Genomic DNA, 15909 nt, shown 5'->3' on the forward strand with positions numbered 1-15909 from the left:
AAGTACCAAGTGCTGCTGTCAGGGCAAACCTGCGGGATTCAAAGATGCGGAGGGCACTCTTCCCAAGCCGTCTGGCTCTGCCCCAGCCCGAGCCCCAGCGCAGATCACCCTCAGGAACCTGAGCCTGCAGTCTACAAGGAACAGATTGAGAGGTCTGGGCTGGTACAGACAGCAGCTGTGCCAGGAGGGCTGGGGTAAGGTCCCTACGTGCAAGAGAGGCCAGGAGGGAGGTGCTTTGAGTTCTGGGTTGCTGATTGGGCAGCCTATAATAAACCAACCCATGAGCAGTACCAGACAGCTCCAGAGTCCTTGCACAGAATGAGGCAATAAATATATCACTGCACCGCGAAATGGCCTCTGGGTGGCTATAGAACACTTAATTATTGATTAATCTTCATTAATTAATGAATCCGAACACGAGTGCTGCTAAACAGGAATATGAAGAGCCAGTGTTCCATGAGAGAAGAGAGGGAAGGGCTTGCTGAGCTCCCAAAGCAGGGGAGCCTGCCAGTCGTGGACCACTGCCTAGGGAGGGGCTGGCCACTCTTGTTCTAGAATGCCACCGCTGGGGTTGATAGTGCCTGTGGGTGCCACTGCAATCCCTAGACTGGATGTTAAATAAGCTAGGTGATAAAATGATAGCAGGGGAGGAAGGAAAGAGATAAGTGGGAGAATGACAGGGGAAACAGCAGTTCCACGCAACTTTTATTTAATAGCTACTTATTATTTGCCAGGAATTGAGGCTTCAAAGGTGAATAAGAAAGGGCCCTGCTGCTCCGTTGTTCACAATTGAGTAGGAAAAACAGAAGACTTCAATTTAATGTCCAACACATGTATACTCAGCACTACCTGGAAAATTCTGGAACCGTAAGATAGGATCAGAGGGTACTGAGAAATAATGTAAACTTAACATGCGTACCATTAAGAACAAAGAGGCTCTGAGATATAATAACAACAGTAACAATAATAATAAATGTCTTCCTTGAATTGGGGGAGGGAAACAAGTAAATTATTTACAAATGCAGTCTCATCCTTTTCTCTAGAGCTGTGCAGGAAGCACAGGATGTCATCAAAGGCGGCACAGCAGGCAGATGCTGGCTTTGTTAACTCCTGGCTGTCAGGCTCTGTGCAAGCTCCTTCACCTTGATGGCCTTTGGTTTCCTTGTCTGTTTAATGAAGATATTTATACTCTCCTTGCAGGGTTGTTGTGAGAGTGGAGATGATCATGCGGAAGACACAGAGATCCCTCATATGTAGGAGCCATTTATAAATAGTCTAAGAATCATTTATAAATAGCAGTAATTAGAGTTCTTGTTCTGTTTGGCAGTGTAAATAATTAATCCTTTCATCATGTGACTTCCATGTTCAAAAACCTTCTGTATTCATTAATGATCATAGGAGAGGAACTGTGACACAAGTTAAATAAAGGAGTTTCCATCTGCACAGAGAGACAGACTAGTGTATTGCTTAGAAGCAGGGGTCCTGCCATCAGCTAGTGTGGGTTTGAATTCAACCATAGCCATTTACTAGCTGTGTAACCTTGGGCAAATTACCTCACCTTTCTGGCCAGAACCTCAGTTTCCTTATCTGTTAGATGAGGATAATGACAACACTTATCTCTTACGGTGTCATCAGAAATAAAAGGTATTGTATGTAAAGCACAATGCCTGGCATTTAAAAATTCTCATATGTGAACTGTTAAAATAATTTTTATTTAAAATATTTTTATTAGAGGAGATCACAACTAAGTTCCATTGAGACAAAATGTTCTACTATCTGAGAAAAAAGCAGTCTCTTCCTCTCTCCCACCACACTCCCTCCTTTTCCTTACTCAGACCCTCCCACACACACTCACCCAAACACTTTTATTTTGTTCCACTGAGGTGAACTCTAGAACACCTAGAGAGGCCTCTTGTAACCTCCAAGCTGTGGTGGTCTAAGAAGATGCGAACCCTCAGACAATCACAGCAGGGCTGAGCTCTGCATGTTTTTTCACTCTGAAAGCAAAATTACAATGAGCCATTCTAGGACATGGTCTGAAAAGGTGTAGCTTTTGTTGGTAGAGGTGATAGGAATGAATAAGACAGCCTTCCTGCCTCCAAGGAGTTTACAGTTTAGGGTGAGAAATAATGCCTCTACAAGAGACTCAAACATAAGGTTGACTGTTTTACAAGCTAGGAAACTGCTAGAAAGAAAAGGCAGCAGGAATTTGGAGGAGAGAGTGAGAAACTGCCTCTGGGGGAGAAGGTGACTTTTCAAGGAAGAAGTGGCATCTGAAACTGTGCTTTGAAGGATAAGTTGGATTTCAATAAAACGAGAAGGTGAGTAAGGTTATTGTAAGCTGAAGAAATAGCACGTAGAGAAGCACAAAGGCATAAGAAGATGGGAGATATTCTAGACGTGCTGTATTTGTCATTTTTAATACGTGATTTTCACGAGTGTATGTTGTTTACTTTTACAATTTCTTCGTTTGTTTGAGTCTGAGTTACAGTGTCAGTTTCTGGGACTCACAAAGACTTCCATGTTATAAAAGTCTCCTTTCAGTTCATAGGATGTATGGAGACAGAGCTATTTTTCAGGTTCTCTACGGGAAGCCATTTTGTAAAGAATAATGTCAGCTGGAATCTGGGGCTGGCCCTTGAGGAAGATGGCTCCCAAGAATTGCTGAGTAAGAATTTTCTTAACGTGTCCCCCAGATTTCTAAGCATGCAATCTGGGATGGATATCATCCAAACTAAAAAAGAAAAAAACAAAAAGAGGAAGAAAGAAAGGAAAGGAAAAATAAAACAAAAAAAGATAAAAAGAGAATCCCAACCCAATGAAACGCTTCCCCTGAATCCATGGAAAGGCTGGAAGGGGACAGCAATCTGTTGAGGGGCAGCATGAGCTGGGGCAGTGCTATCTTCCAGGTCTTAAGTGTGCTCCTACCCTGTGGAGAAATCACCACAAGCTATCCTCCGTCATCTCCCGAGTCCTCCCCGTTCCTGTACCATTGAATGCCTGGGGGAAAAGAAATAAATAGCCAGGTAGAGTTCAAACCAGAAAAAAATGGAAACCAGATTCTCTGAGGGAAAAACAGAATCAGCGACATAGGGTGCAGTGAGAGAAACCTGGAAAGCAGAAATGCTAAAAGCGAGCGAGAGGCTCTTGCCAAAGGAAATTAGATATGAGCTGCCAGGTGATACAGCAGCGGAAAGGTCAGTGCTATTTTGGGCTGAATATGAAGAGGCTTCAGGCATCTCAGGACAAAAAAAAGTACAAAGTAGAGAGGGTTCAGAGAAAGGCAACCGCATTGATTAAAGGATGGCTGTTGGCTTTGTGGGAAGATTAAAGCATGAGTTAGGCAGGAGCAGCCAGAGAGCTTGGTGCCAATTGTCTATTAATAGCACTTTGTGGTGACAAAACACTCAACACTGTGTTTATTTCTTATCTCTCACACGGTTGTTCTCTCCTTGTAAAATGTATTCATTCATCCAGCAGTCATTTATTGACCACCTGCTTTGTGCCATTCACTGTGCTGATGAGTCAAAGTTAAATAAGCTACAGCTCCAGTCCTTGAAAAGCTCACTAGCTAACAGAGACAATGACAATGAAGTGAAATGCCCCGTGGTAAGTACTCAATAGGTACCATGAACTCAAGAAAAGGGATTACTATGGTGCTGTAAGAGGGCAGGAAAAGTGTAAAGAGAAGGCAATATTTTAGCTGGATTTTGCAGAATGAATAAGTTTTCACAAAGTGGAATGGGTAGGGTAGGGGGTTGGAAGACATTCCAAGCAGAGGAAGCAGCATGATTAAATACACAGATTATGTATTTGCTCCCAGTATGGCCTCATGAGGCTGAAGCCCAGGGCACGTGGACAGACTAAGGAGGGAGTTATAGAAAACAGATCACAAGAGGGATCCATCATTTCTCATAGTATGTTCCAGTGTGCTGATTGACATAAACCTCACCCACAAATATCCTTGAAGGTCTACAGTCAAGCTCTGTGCCGGACATTGTAGGACAATTACAAGTGTGCATGACATAGTCTCTGATCTGAAGGAGCTTATCAATCAATCAATCAACACTTGTTGAAATCATAGCATGTCCCAGGTGCTAAGCTGAGGATGCATCTCAAATCAGACAAACCTCCAAAAAGCTTCAATCAAAATGCTGGCAATTGATCAATTATGTAAATTACTAAAATTCTAAAAATGGATAGAATAGCAGCCCATAGATATTACGACGTGCCAGCAGTGGGGAGGGAGGATATTATATGGTAAGTTCCTGTTCCAAATACTTACTGAGGTAAAATAAACCTCCCCAAATTTTAGTGGTTTAAAAAACACCTTATCATTACCAGTCATAGCTCTGTGTCTTGACTGGGCTCAGCTGGGTGGTTCTTGTTTGGGATCTCTCATGCAGTTGCTGACACATGGAAGCTGGAGCTGGAATCATCTGTAGGCTCGACTGGGCTGGATGTCCAGAATGCTCTTTTACTCCTTTACTCGTATGTGTGGTGCCTCTGTTGGGATGCCTGGTACCCATAGGGGCTATGTGGGCATCTGTCTCTCTCCACACAGCATCCTCTTGTGGCTGCCATGCACTTCCGCACGGCGCAGTCATCTCAGATGGTCTCAGACATCTCACATGATATTTTGCTTCCCTCAGAGCCTGTACTCCCAGAGTGAGTGTTTCTGGAGGCTGAGGAAAAAGCTGCAAGGCTTCTTATGACCTATCCTTGGAAGTTATGCAGTATCATGTCTGTCAAATACTGTGGGTCAAAATGCAAGTCACGGGGACAGCCTGTTAAGGGACTGAACATCAAGGGGCGTGGGTCACTGGAGGGCCATCTTTGGATAAAAGCTGCTGTGGTTCCAAATGACAATAAGAATTGCAAAGGAGAAGGAGTCACTGTGTAGAGGACTGACAGACAAGAGGCTACACTGGAGAGGGGGAGCTTATGTTGGGCCCTGGAGGAAATGTGGGTTGCATCTAAGGAGAGAGAGAGCTCATGGTGAAACGAGCATATATTCTCCAGAGAATTTGGGTTTGAATCTTGCTTCTATCACTCACTTTCTAACCATGTGCCTTTGCGGACAACACTTCACAGTGTGGTTGAAGAGAATATGATAATGTACATAAAAAGCCTGCATCCTAGCCAGAACTCGTAAAAAAGAGTTATTATTATTAATCACAAAAGAGGATATTCAAAACTGTTAAAAAATTAAAGATACAAGATATGTAGAGAACACAATGAGTGACCTATAACATTCTGTTAGTAATATTCAGAATGGATTAGAAGGGATAACTTATAGCAAGAGCTGAGATTCCACAATTTTTACATTTGTCACAAATTGTACTTCCTAAAATGTGTATGTGGATAATAATCTGGCCAGACACCCTCATGGTATGATTAGAGAGCAAATGAAGACTGTCTTATCCCAAAATATCATCTTCTATAATATGCCCAAGAGTCTTCTACTCCATCATTAGTAGTTCATTCTTCTCAGTTAAGATGTCTTGTCTCCTGGGAGCTCCTATCACAAAGGAAATACTCTGGAAGAGATAATATATTAAGATATGATCAATTACTAACAATGTATTATACTCTCGAGATCACTTTTCAACCGCAATAGTCAAAATATTCTAGGTTATAAAGTGCTGAAAATATTCCCACAATCTTAGCTCCTTTTAATACAACAAAACTTACTCGCTAATACAAAGTTCCTGGTATGTCCAGTCAACTCTCCTCCATATGTTGGCTCAGCACTAAAGGCTCCTTTGATCTTATGGCACGTCTATATCAACCTCCCATGATCACCATAGCAAGAGAAGAGAAGACAGGAGAGTCATGCACTGGCAATTAAATGCTCCTACAAGAAAGCGACATGCATCACTTCTGTTCAGATTTCACTGGCCAAAGCAAGTCACATGGCCACATTTAGCTTCAAGGGAGGCAGGAAACATAAGCCTCTCATGTGCCCAGAACAACAACTAGACATTGGTTAAGGGTAACATGCACAGCACATTGATCAAAAAAGAAATTTAGGGGAGAAAAAAATTAGTCTGCAGTTGAAAAGATTTTTGATAGTGAAGTGGTGGGGAAATTTTAGGTGCAGAATTGGAGGCAGATCTGATGGGTTATCACTATAGGTTTCTGGAAAGTACGTAGATACACAGGGTGGCACCAAGCTCCTAGAAAAGGAGGAGGTGTCAAGAATAGAGATAGAAGGAGAAAGAGGAGCACATATCCAGAGCCATCTTTGGCTCTTTCACATTTAAGCATCAAGCCATTTATCTTCAAACACTACGTCATGATGCTCATCATCATCAGAAAGCCAACAGTCCGATGGTAATGTTTTACCAATGGTCGATAAATGGAGAGGGTGATGGGGTAGGCATTCTGTATAAGCCAGAAAAGGAGGTAGGCTGAAATGAAACAGCAGAAACTAGGCCAGAGTGGGAAAGTCAACAAAAGATGTAGGCCAGTAAAAAATGTAAGGTCATGTCTGGGTATCAGGAGATACAAGAAAAAGAAACTGAAAAAGCAAGGATAGTCTGAAACTGCTTTGAACTGATTTCAGTTCAGGGTTCTGGGATGAAGGACAGCAGGCTGATGCTTCTCAGGGGAAAAAAGTTGTCTTCAGGGTAAGTAGCAGCACAGAAGAGCCTAATGATCCTAGTGGGGATCTGCCATGCTTCTAATAGAAACACCCTAAATAAGGGAGCTGGTCAGTCCTCTTGCCTCCGGACTGCTGCCCGACTCTGTATCTGTGCATGCAGGCAACTCGAAGGGTTGATTTCTGCCACCTTGACATGCCTCTTACCATCGTTCACCCTATAACTTTAACTGATAATGGGGTTACAGTAGGTGATTGGCTGGCCAATTCTTTTGTTTTAATTTTTTATTTTAGAACAGTTTTAGAACCACAGAAAAATTGAGAAGATGGTACCAAGAGTTCTTGTATATCCCACCCCCAGCTTTCTTTTGCATCTTTCATTAGTATGGTGCATTTATCACAATTAATGAACCAAGATTTACTCTTATTAACTAATGGATGACAACTTTTAAACGCCAATTCTATGTATGATCTAGAAATTGGTAACGGCCACCGTATATATTTGTAAGTCAAATAAAAGAAGGGGTTATGAAACAAAGAACTTTATGTATAAAGGACAGAGCACTTCAGCAACCTTATCTTCAGTAGGCGAACAACAACAAAATTATATACAAAAAGGGTCTCTAGTGCCCAAATGGGTATTATTACACTTATGCACTGAAGCTCAAACTCAATGAGGTGGAATGAATCTAAGAAGACTATCAAAAGATTGAGTCCATGATATCTCAAAAATAGCTGGGAACAAAACCCAGTCACCAGCAAGCACTGTGTCAGACTCTATGTGTATCATCTCTTCTCGGCTGCTAGCTCTGGAGACCTTCAGCTTATGGTTCTTGGGCCTCACTTAAACAAGCTTAGCAATGAATTCATAGCTTGTTCCCACAGGTGGGGTCTAGAATTACTCGTGTTGCTCCAGGCTCGGCTTCTGATAGTCTCAGGTGAATCACTGAGTATTTGTGCGTCTTCTAAACTGCAGCTTTCTCCACAAATTCCTGAGATGTTCACAGATCTTAAACCTTGCCCTCCTGATTTACTTCTTCAGCTCTCCCCCACAACCCCAGTCTGCTTGACTGATGATGTAATGGCCTTTCCAGATGTCTCATCAAGGAGCCAGACTTTGTCTCTACCTATAGTTACTGCTTGGGGGTACTATTTCAAGGCAGAGAGACCTCCTATTTCAAGCCAGAAAGACAATTCTGGCTATGAATATTACTGCTTCCAAAGATACCTGCCACCATCTCTTCCCTGTCCCTTGGATATTCACAACAGCTGAGATCAGACCGAAGATCACTGTATCCACTTGAGTGCTGTGATCCAGACTGCTGGCTGCCTTCCTTTGTGTACAAACCTGGTCATTGTTGGCAAGTCTGACGACTCAACACAAGTATCCAGTACTATGTGGTTGACCTGAGTAGACCTGGAACCACTGACGGCAGCACAAATGGTTTTGTGTGCATGCATGTGTGTGTGTGTGTTAGAGGGTTATTGCTGGAGTTTATGAAAGGACTTATAGGATACAACGATAATGGTTAGGGAAGGTCATTGATAGGGAAAGACTTGGGATGGTAGACAGAGTTTAGGCATAAGAGAAAAAGGAGGCGGTCTGAAAAAGAGTCAAGTGTCAGCATTATTTCATCGGATCTCCATTGAAAGAACAGGGAGCTGGGAGATTATCAGTCAGAAGGGAAAAGAGATAGTGACAGATCACCAAAGTAAAAGAAGTGAAGAATACGGTCCCCCTTCTCCTGCAGTTGGAGATCTGAGTCACAGCCAATGACTCAGCATCTGTCTCAAGTGGCCAAATGATGGCTTTACAGCATTAGATCAACCTGTCTCAAATTTTGTCTGCACCTAGTTTTGGGGCACAGACTACAGGATCACTCTTTTTAAACTTTCGTCTTTGATTTCCAGTTTTTAGTCAAGCTCAAGCTTTCTGTTTCATTAGTGGAAAAATATGAGAGCCCTCCAGTGGCCAAAAATAAAACCTATAAATTTATACCACCTCTAAGTAAAGCCTCTTTAGCCTTGTGGAAAAAAGTTGTCTCTATATTTCAAAGACAGAGAATTCGGTGTCAGATAAGGTGGAACTTTTATTATCATTCCATTGACTCTCAAATAACTCGAGTAATTCTTAGCATTGGCAGATAGAGGCACAGCATTGGAAATAGAATCCGAGGTGAAACATTCCCCACACAGAAAAAAGTCTCAGTATATTTCCTTAAATGGAGATTTGTTGTGTAAAAATAAAGCCACAACAAAGAAGAGTTAACATTCCTTATGGTCAAATTAAAGAACTCATGTACAGAGGAACTTGGACTCTTCTCTTTGAAGATATAAATCTGCAGTCAGGAGAAACTGTTCCTAAATTCCTAATAGGAATTTATATAGATATATGGCTGGACTGGTTTTTTTTCTTCCCTCTGGCTTATCTACGCTGTACACTTTCACTTATCCATGCTAATGGAGGGGATCAGTAGTGCAGATAATTGAAAGGTTGTGTGCCAACAAACTGCTTTGTGGTTGCTGCCAAAAACTCCCCAGTGTTGCACGGTTAATGAAAAGTCAAGCAATAGCAGGGTTCTCATCACATAGCAGCCCAGTATAATAATAATAGCTATTATTTATTGAGCCCTCACTATGTGCCAGATTAAGTACTTTACATCCAATTATTTCCTTTTATCCTCACCTACAACCCTATGAAATTGGTATATTTTCTTTTTTTCTGGATGAGGAAATTGAGTCTCAGAGTGTCAAGTAACTTCCAATGGTCACTCTACTCTTTAAGTGGTAAGACTGTTTTCTAAGCCAAGTTTTTTATTAAAGCAGAGTCCATAAATGCAAACATTTTGCTGTCCCACCTCCAAATGCCATAGCATATCATCCCATGCTTGGGGGAAATGTTCTGCAAAAATAGGATTTGGGAAATGGATTTAGAGCATGGGGCCTGCTCTAACCCTCCGTAAAGAAATATTTCCAGGCTAGATGTATTATTCATAGGCTTTTTGGATTTGATTTACTCCTAAAATTTTAATTAATCTCCATATGAGGGAATGATTTGAGGTTCCACATGCAATGGATACATTTTAATCTTTACCTTATTGAGGTTCTCTGTCGAATTTGGCTTAGCAATAGCTCCCTTCTTAAATATCTTTCTGATTTCAGCTTCGGGACCCTATTCAATCCTTGTTCTTTCTTTACAACTACTTCCAATTTCTTTCATTGTCTTCCCTTCCTCCATCCATCTCTTAAATATTGATGTTCCCCACAGTGTTGCCCTTCGCCATCTTCTTGGTTTGCTTTAACTGTTCTTGATATGGCTTCAACCAGAATCCAGATGCCAGTAGTTGGCGCGTGTTAATATTCAACTTGTATCTCACTCTGTTCCCCAAGCTTCATACTTCCAACTGCCAACTAGTTATTTCCATTTGAATTTCATATTGGCACCTCAAACTCACCAATTTTGAATGTATTGCTTAGATTGTTAAGCAAATTATGTTGTTACTTAGCAATGTGTCTTTCTGTGTGATGCATATTACTATTAGCATCATTATCAATAAGCAATAGATGAATAAATGTATAAAGTTCAAACTTCTTAGCCAAGAGTATAGTGATTGTCTGACCCCGGCTTTATATCAACCTTCATTTTTATACCTTCAATTCCCTCCATTCTGACCCCGCTCTCAAATACCTTCAGGTTCTCTAAGTTCTTTTCTTAATTTTCCACACCTAAGTGTAGACAGTATTTTGATTCTATGCCTCTAGTTCTACATTTTCTTCTTCTTCTTTATTTTTCTTTTCTGTTTTCTTTATTTTCTCTTTATCTTGTGAACTTTTGCTCATCTTATAAATTTGACTCCAAATGTCCTCTATTTTTTGCCCAGGTCTGCCAGGCAAAGTTAGTATTACTTTTATCTGTGATCCCACAGTACCTTGTACACATTGGGAATGCAGAATTTGTGTTTTAATGCAAAAATTGATCAGAGGGTCTGACATTTCCCCTATGAGCCCCCTGAGGTGAAGGACTGACACTTACGTTTCTTTTTGTCTTTATTATCAGACACAATTCCTCAGCATGCAGTAGAGGTTTGATGAAAGAGTAAATGACCCATAACCATACCTTTGGCATATCCTGGTATACACAGTGTTTACAGCCATCAGAATTAACTAAATTAATCTCACTCGGATGCCCAATCAGGAAGGGGAAGAAGCTTCAGAAATTAACTCCACTTCTGAAACTGTGTAGCGTATAGAACAAAATATAAAAGGAATTTTCATAAACGAACCCTCAGAAGAGTGGTAGAGAGAACTAGAGGGGTGAGTGAGGAGCCAAGAAATCAATAAGGACAAATAATTAAAATTTAAATAAGAGAGAGACTGGCACAAAAGATTAGCATCTCACCTCCTTTCTTGCAAATCCAAAACAGTCTTCATTTCGATCAATGGTAGCATAATTCTCTTAGCACGCTCCGCATGGCCCCACTCTCCAATTTGCCAAACTCGAAGAGTTTTGTACTTGTTCTTAGTCTTCATCGATGTTATGCTCTTCTGGTTGAATACACATATACTCAAATAATCTCAGGTGCAAAGGAACCCAGGAGAAGAGAAATAGCAGGCAGCAGAAGGAGTAGGAAACAAGTCAGAATTAACTACTGTGAAAGTGGGAGTTAGAACACAGCTGGTGCACAGGAAAACTGGACCTGGAAATCCATTCAGATTAAGGTAGCCTCGTAGAAGTCAGCAGCAGGAGCTCAAGGAGATTCGCTGTAGTGTTCTACTTTTAACGAGGCTGGGCTACTCTCCATGTCTCCACTCCATTATTTTTGTACAACTAACTGACTTCTTGTATTCTTACTGTATACTTTTTTTTTGTCTTAAACCTTCTACTTATACATATTTTCCGATGTCTCAATTTACTCGTAATTTCCATCTCCCTAGTTGGACTTGAGTGTTTCTTTGTGGGAGAGGTAGTCCCTTGTCCCCCAGTCTCTGTTTTCTCCTTCCATAGTAGGGATTTTTAATCCTATCAGACTAAACATCCCATTTTTACTCTGAATAGTTTACTATGCCCCCTTTCCTATCCTGAAACCTACCTTACTTATACAAATACCTTGAAAAGAACCCCAAATGCCCTAAGTATAAAACAAAGAAAATAATTTAAAAGAAAACAATTTACATTACTTATTTAAATTAAATTAGTTAATTAAAAATAATATATAATTTAATACATAAATGCCCAGGCATAACTACACTAGAAAATGAAACAAAATAGTAAGATGATTATACCTAAATGTGAACCAGGATGAATGTGGCACTTACAAATGGGGACTGACACGGTGACTTCTGCTGATGACTCAAATATCATGAGCAGCCTTGTTGTAGATGACGTGCTTTTTTCTGAAATGGTGAACAACTCTGGCTAAAGATACAAATATAATAAAGAACAATTTTTCCTTGACTGAAGGAGTAGGTACACCTCCAGAAAATTCAGTTTATGTTACAATTGCACATTTATATGGAAAATGGAGTTAAGCTCTACACTTAGAAAATTATAATTTTTTTTCCACTCACCTGAACATCCTTCAGGATTTTGAAAAGGCGTACATACAGAGCACAAAACAACTCTTCATTACACAAGGCTATTCTGGACATTGCAGTTCATCCAACTTCAAGTTAAATGGTAGGAGGAACTTCCAGTCATTGTGTCAAACAAAATACCACCACACGTTTCTAAAATTCTGCTCAGGGTATGAGTTTAAAACTACTGTTTTATATGAATAGAATCTCTGATTTCTGACCAGGTACCCAGCTGCTCAGAACATCCTAAACTGCGTTTTTCAGGCTCCATGGTGGCCAAGTGTGGCCATGTGGCTAAGCTGTGGCCAATGGATGCGAGCACAACTTTTGTATTTTGCTCTGAAAGAAAAAGGTGTACCCTCTCCTTCTTTTTCCCTTTCCCACTGGCTTGAATGAAGATGCAGTAGGAGTTATTTTCTACCATATGGTTAGGGTATCACCTTAGGGATGGAAAGTCAAGAGACAAAAAGATCCTGAGTTGCTGATAAACTGGAATTGCCTTGCCTGAGGTATCAAATACCTCTGATGTCCTACCTCATATCTCTTTATCTCTGACTTCAGCTGCAGCTGCTGTGAAAAGTTGCATGAGAACTTTGACTCACTTCACACTGATAGTGTCCTGCGTCAAGTATATTCCGTATGTCTTCACTTTCTGTCATTTGGCTTGTCCTGTGACTTGAGCACTGGGAGGAACTTGCTCAGCCAGTGCACACGTGCAACTAGAAAGTACAAAAGCGTTCATATCATCGTAGAAAACTGTCAACCAATTGGGAATGAAAAGCATTGGCTACATTTTTCTGCTTTTCCATTTTGGGTGGACAATTCTGGGAGACAATCTGAACACTTCTCATAAGATCCATGCAGAATCCAGCAGTTTTACTAACTGCTGTGGATGCTTTAAAGAAAGAAAACCACCAACTCAGGGTAAAACAAGAGGTCTCCATGGCAAGGATTAAAGCAACCCTTATCTCCTGCATCCACAGTTCAGAGAATGCACAAAATCAGGAACAGAATTTTATTGTAAGGCATAATTGTAAGGGATACAAAGGATAAAGTACGTGCAGCCACAACAGGTCTCTTCTGTCGAGACAGAGGCTGATAGGACAGAAATAGGACCCTAAGACCTGGCATGGAGACATTTGTATAAATGAGTCCAAGAGTCTTGAATCTTCATGGTCCCTTGAAACCTCTGGACCAGCAGAAGCAGCCCAGCAGTAGCTGGAGACCAGCCTGTCTTTATCGAGGAACCAAGCAAAACAATAACGGAGGTGGATGCTTCAAAAGACGATGCTTGTTATCTGTCCCTACATATCCTCATTGCTTCCACACCAAAAACTAGGATCAGAGCTCAGTACACCCCAAGTGGGGAAGTATAGTCCATGTTTCAGGAGGAAATAGCTTATTGAACCAAAAGAATTTTAGGACTTGGCTAGTGAATACAAACAGACAGATCTTAAAGGAGTTGCACTTGGGGAGAGGGGAAAATATATGACTACATAAACTCTGCAGTTATTCCCCAAATGCATAATTGAAATGTATATACTTAGTAGCTAGCAGAATGTTCATACTGGTTTTCTGACCTGTGGAGTTTAGAAGCCATTATGGCCAAAATGGGTAATGGAAGTTCTGATAACAGCCCCTCCAAATCCCACCTTGCTGTTATAATAAAACAGAAGTAATAATTCATCCTTGAAAACATTGTAAAGGTTAATGTCATTCTCAAAGACTTAAAGGTTGGAGGAGTTTGGTCCTCATCATATCCCCACTTAGTTCACTCCCTTCAAAAACCAGAGGAATCATAACCAGGGGCAACTGGTTTATGAATCACCATGATCTTAATCAATAGGTAGCCCCAACAGCAGCTGCTATGCTGAATGTGGTATCTTTACTGTAATTGACACTTGATATGCCCATATGAATCTGGAAAATGTATGTTTTTCTGTCTACCAGAAGCTGTTCACATTTGCATAGAGACAACGGCTCTAAGTATTCATTGTCATGTCAATGCACCAGGTTAACTCTCTTGTTCTCTGCCACGATACAGTATGCAGTGACCTTAATCATCTTCCTCAGAACATCATGTTAGTCTACTATACTGGTGCCTAATGATGATGCTCATTGGAACTAGTGGACAGAAAGTGGCAAGTATTCTGGATACTCTAATATCCACATACATACATGCCAGACACATACATGCCAGAGGATAGGAGACAAGCCCCCAAAAGTTTCAAGAATTTAACACATCTGTAAAGTTTTTAGGGATCCAGAAGTCTAGAGTATGAATGAGTATCCCTTCCATATACTTTGCACTTTGGGCCTCTTTGGATTTTGGAGGTAACATATGCCATGCCTGAGAATATTGCTTTGACCTAATTATTGAGTTGCTCACAAAGCTGTCAGTTTTGAGTATGCCCACATCCTCAGGGTTCTGGAGCAAGGCCATGCCTTTGGTAGCCAAGAATTGGTCTTCATATGTTTGGTCACAGTGGTGAATGGACAATTTCTGCAGCCATGATCTAACAAGGGCAAGGAAACCATGGACTCCGACTATTAACAAATTAAGGCCTTGGTCACCCCACCAATTACCTGAAGTACCAGGCAAGAATAAGGGAAATCTAGAATGAGTGGTGAAGGGAAGATGTTTTGACTATCAATTAAAGCCTCTGGACCAGTTCTCTCATTGGACCAGCAATGAGACTGTAGTTTGTTTCCCCAACCTTTGTTTATTAAATCTCTTGTAAAAGTTGCAGCTAGCCACTACCTTGAAGACTCATTGACAGATTGTACTTTATGAGGGCATGAATAAATCTTGACAATGTGAGGGATGGACTGTGTCAGATGCCTCTGTGCCCCAACCTACATCATCTCAGCATACACATGATTCCAACCATGACAACTGCCAGTGAGCACTTCCATATAGGCTTCAAATAACTTCATGCTGACAGTGCTTCTCTTCAAGAATGCTCCACTTGTCTTTGGCTTCTGCCCCGGAGCTTCACCAACACCTAGGACACTGGCAGAAACTTGCTTGGCAGGAGGCATTCTCTCTAAGAAACTGGAGAGAGTTAACATCTCTGAGGATAATTCTGAAATGATGAGGAATGGGCATTGGTGGATAAATTCTCCCACCTCCCTTTCTTCAGCTAAACAATTCTGGAAGGCAATCTGTAAGTTTCTCAGGTGGTACCATTGCTCGCAGTGGTGACCCCAATATTGTGCCCTTTTAATGCCTTTTCTCCTTCCATGTCTCACTTCCTCTGTCCTTCATTCTTGTTCTCTTGGATCATAGCCTAAGTGAACTTGCCTGAAAAAAAGTTTTTGTCATGGGTATGCATTTGGGAGAACATAGGTTAAAACACCAACCCTGGATTGCTAACTCCCAGTCTGACATGAAAGAAATAAACACTTATGCCATCACCATCTGGACCAAAATACATCCAACCAATATGCCCCTATTCTAATATGACTAATATTCTAATATGACTCTTGCTCTACTTATCTCAATATTGGGGTATCTTTTCAGTTTCAATTTCTATATCTAATTCTTTGCTTCTGGCATTTTTTAGTTTAAATTCCGGAGAGGAAGACTTTGACTGATTTAGCTCATCCTTTCATACCAGGTCAATTCATAACCTGGAATATAGAGTGACTGATCTCGTGGAAGAAATGTTTTATTGGATGAATTAACTACTTCCAGAAGTGGGCAGGGAGCACATGGTAATAAACACAAG

At 41.0% G+C, this 15909-nt stretch overlaps 1 long non-coding RNA gene across 2 annotated transcripts in view; it reads right to left on the reverse strand.

Moving 5' to 3' along the window:
* Nucleotides 1-697: 697 nt before the first annotated feature.
* The window catches only part of LOC139042032 (uncharacterized), a 32697-nt gene continuing 17485 nt past the window's right edge, over nucleotides 698-15909 (reverse strand). For both annotated transcript variants that reach the window (XR_011498224.1, XR_011498225.1), the window contains exons 3-5: nucleotides 11921-12020; nucleotides 11004-11178; nucleotides 698-5540 (exon numbers count right to left, since the gene is read on the reverse strand). This is a non-coding gene — a long non-coding RNA (uncharacterized lncRNA). The remainder of the gene's footprint in view (nucleotides 5541-11003; nucleotides 11179-11920; nucleotides 12021-15909) is intronic.

The sequence above is a fragment of the Equus asinus genome, chromosome 25, assembly GCF_041296235.1.
Source record: "Equus asinus isolate D_3611 breed Donkey chromosome 25, EquAss-T2T_v2, whole genome shotgun sequence".
NCBI lineage: Eukaryota > Metazoa > Chordata > Mammalia > Perissodactyla > Equidae > Equus > Equus asinus.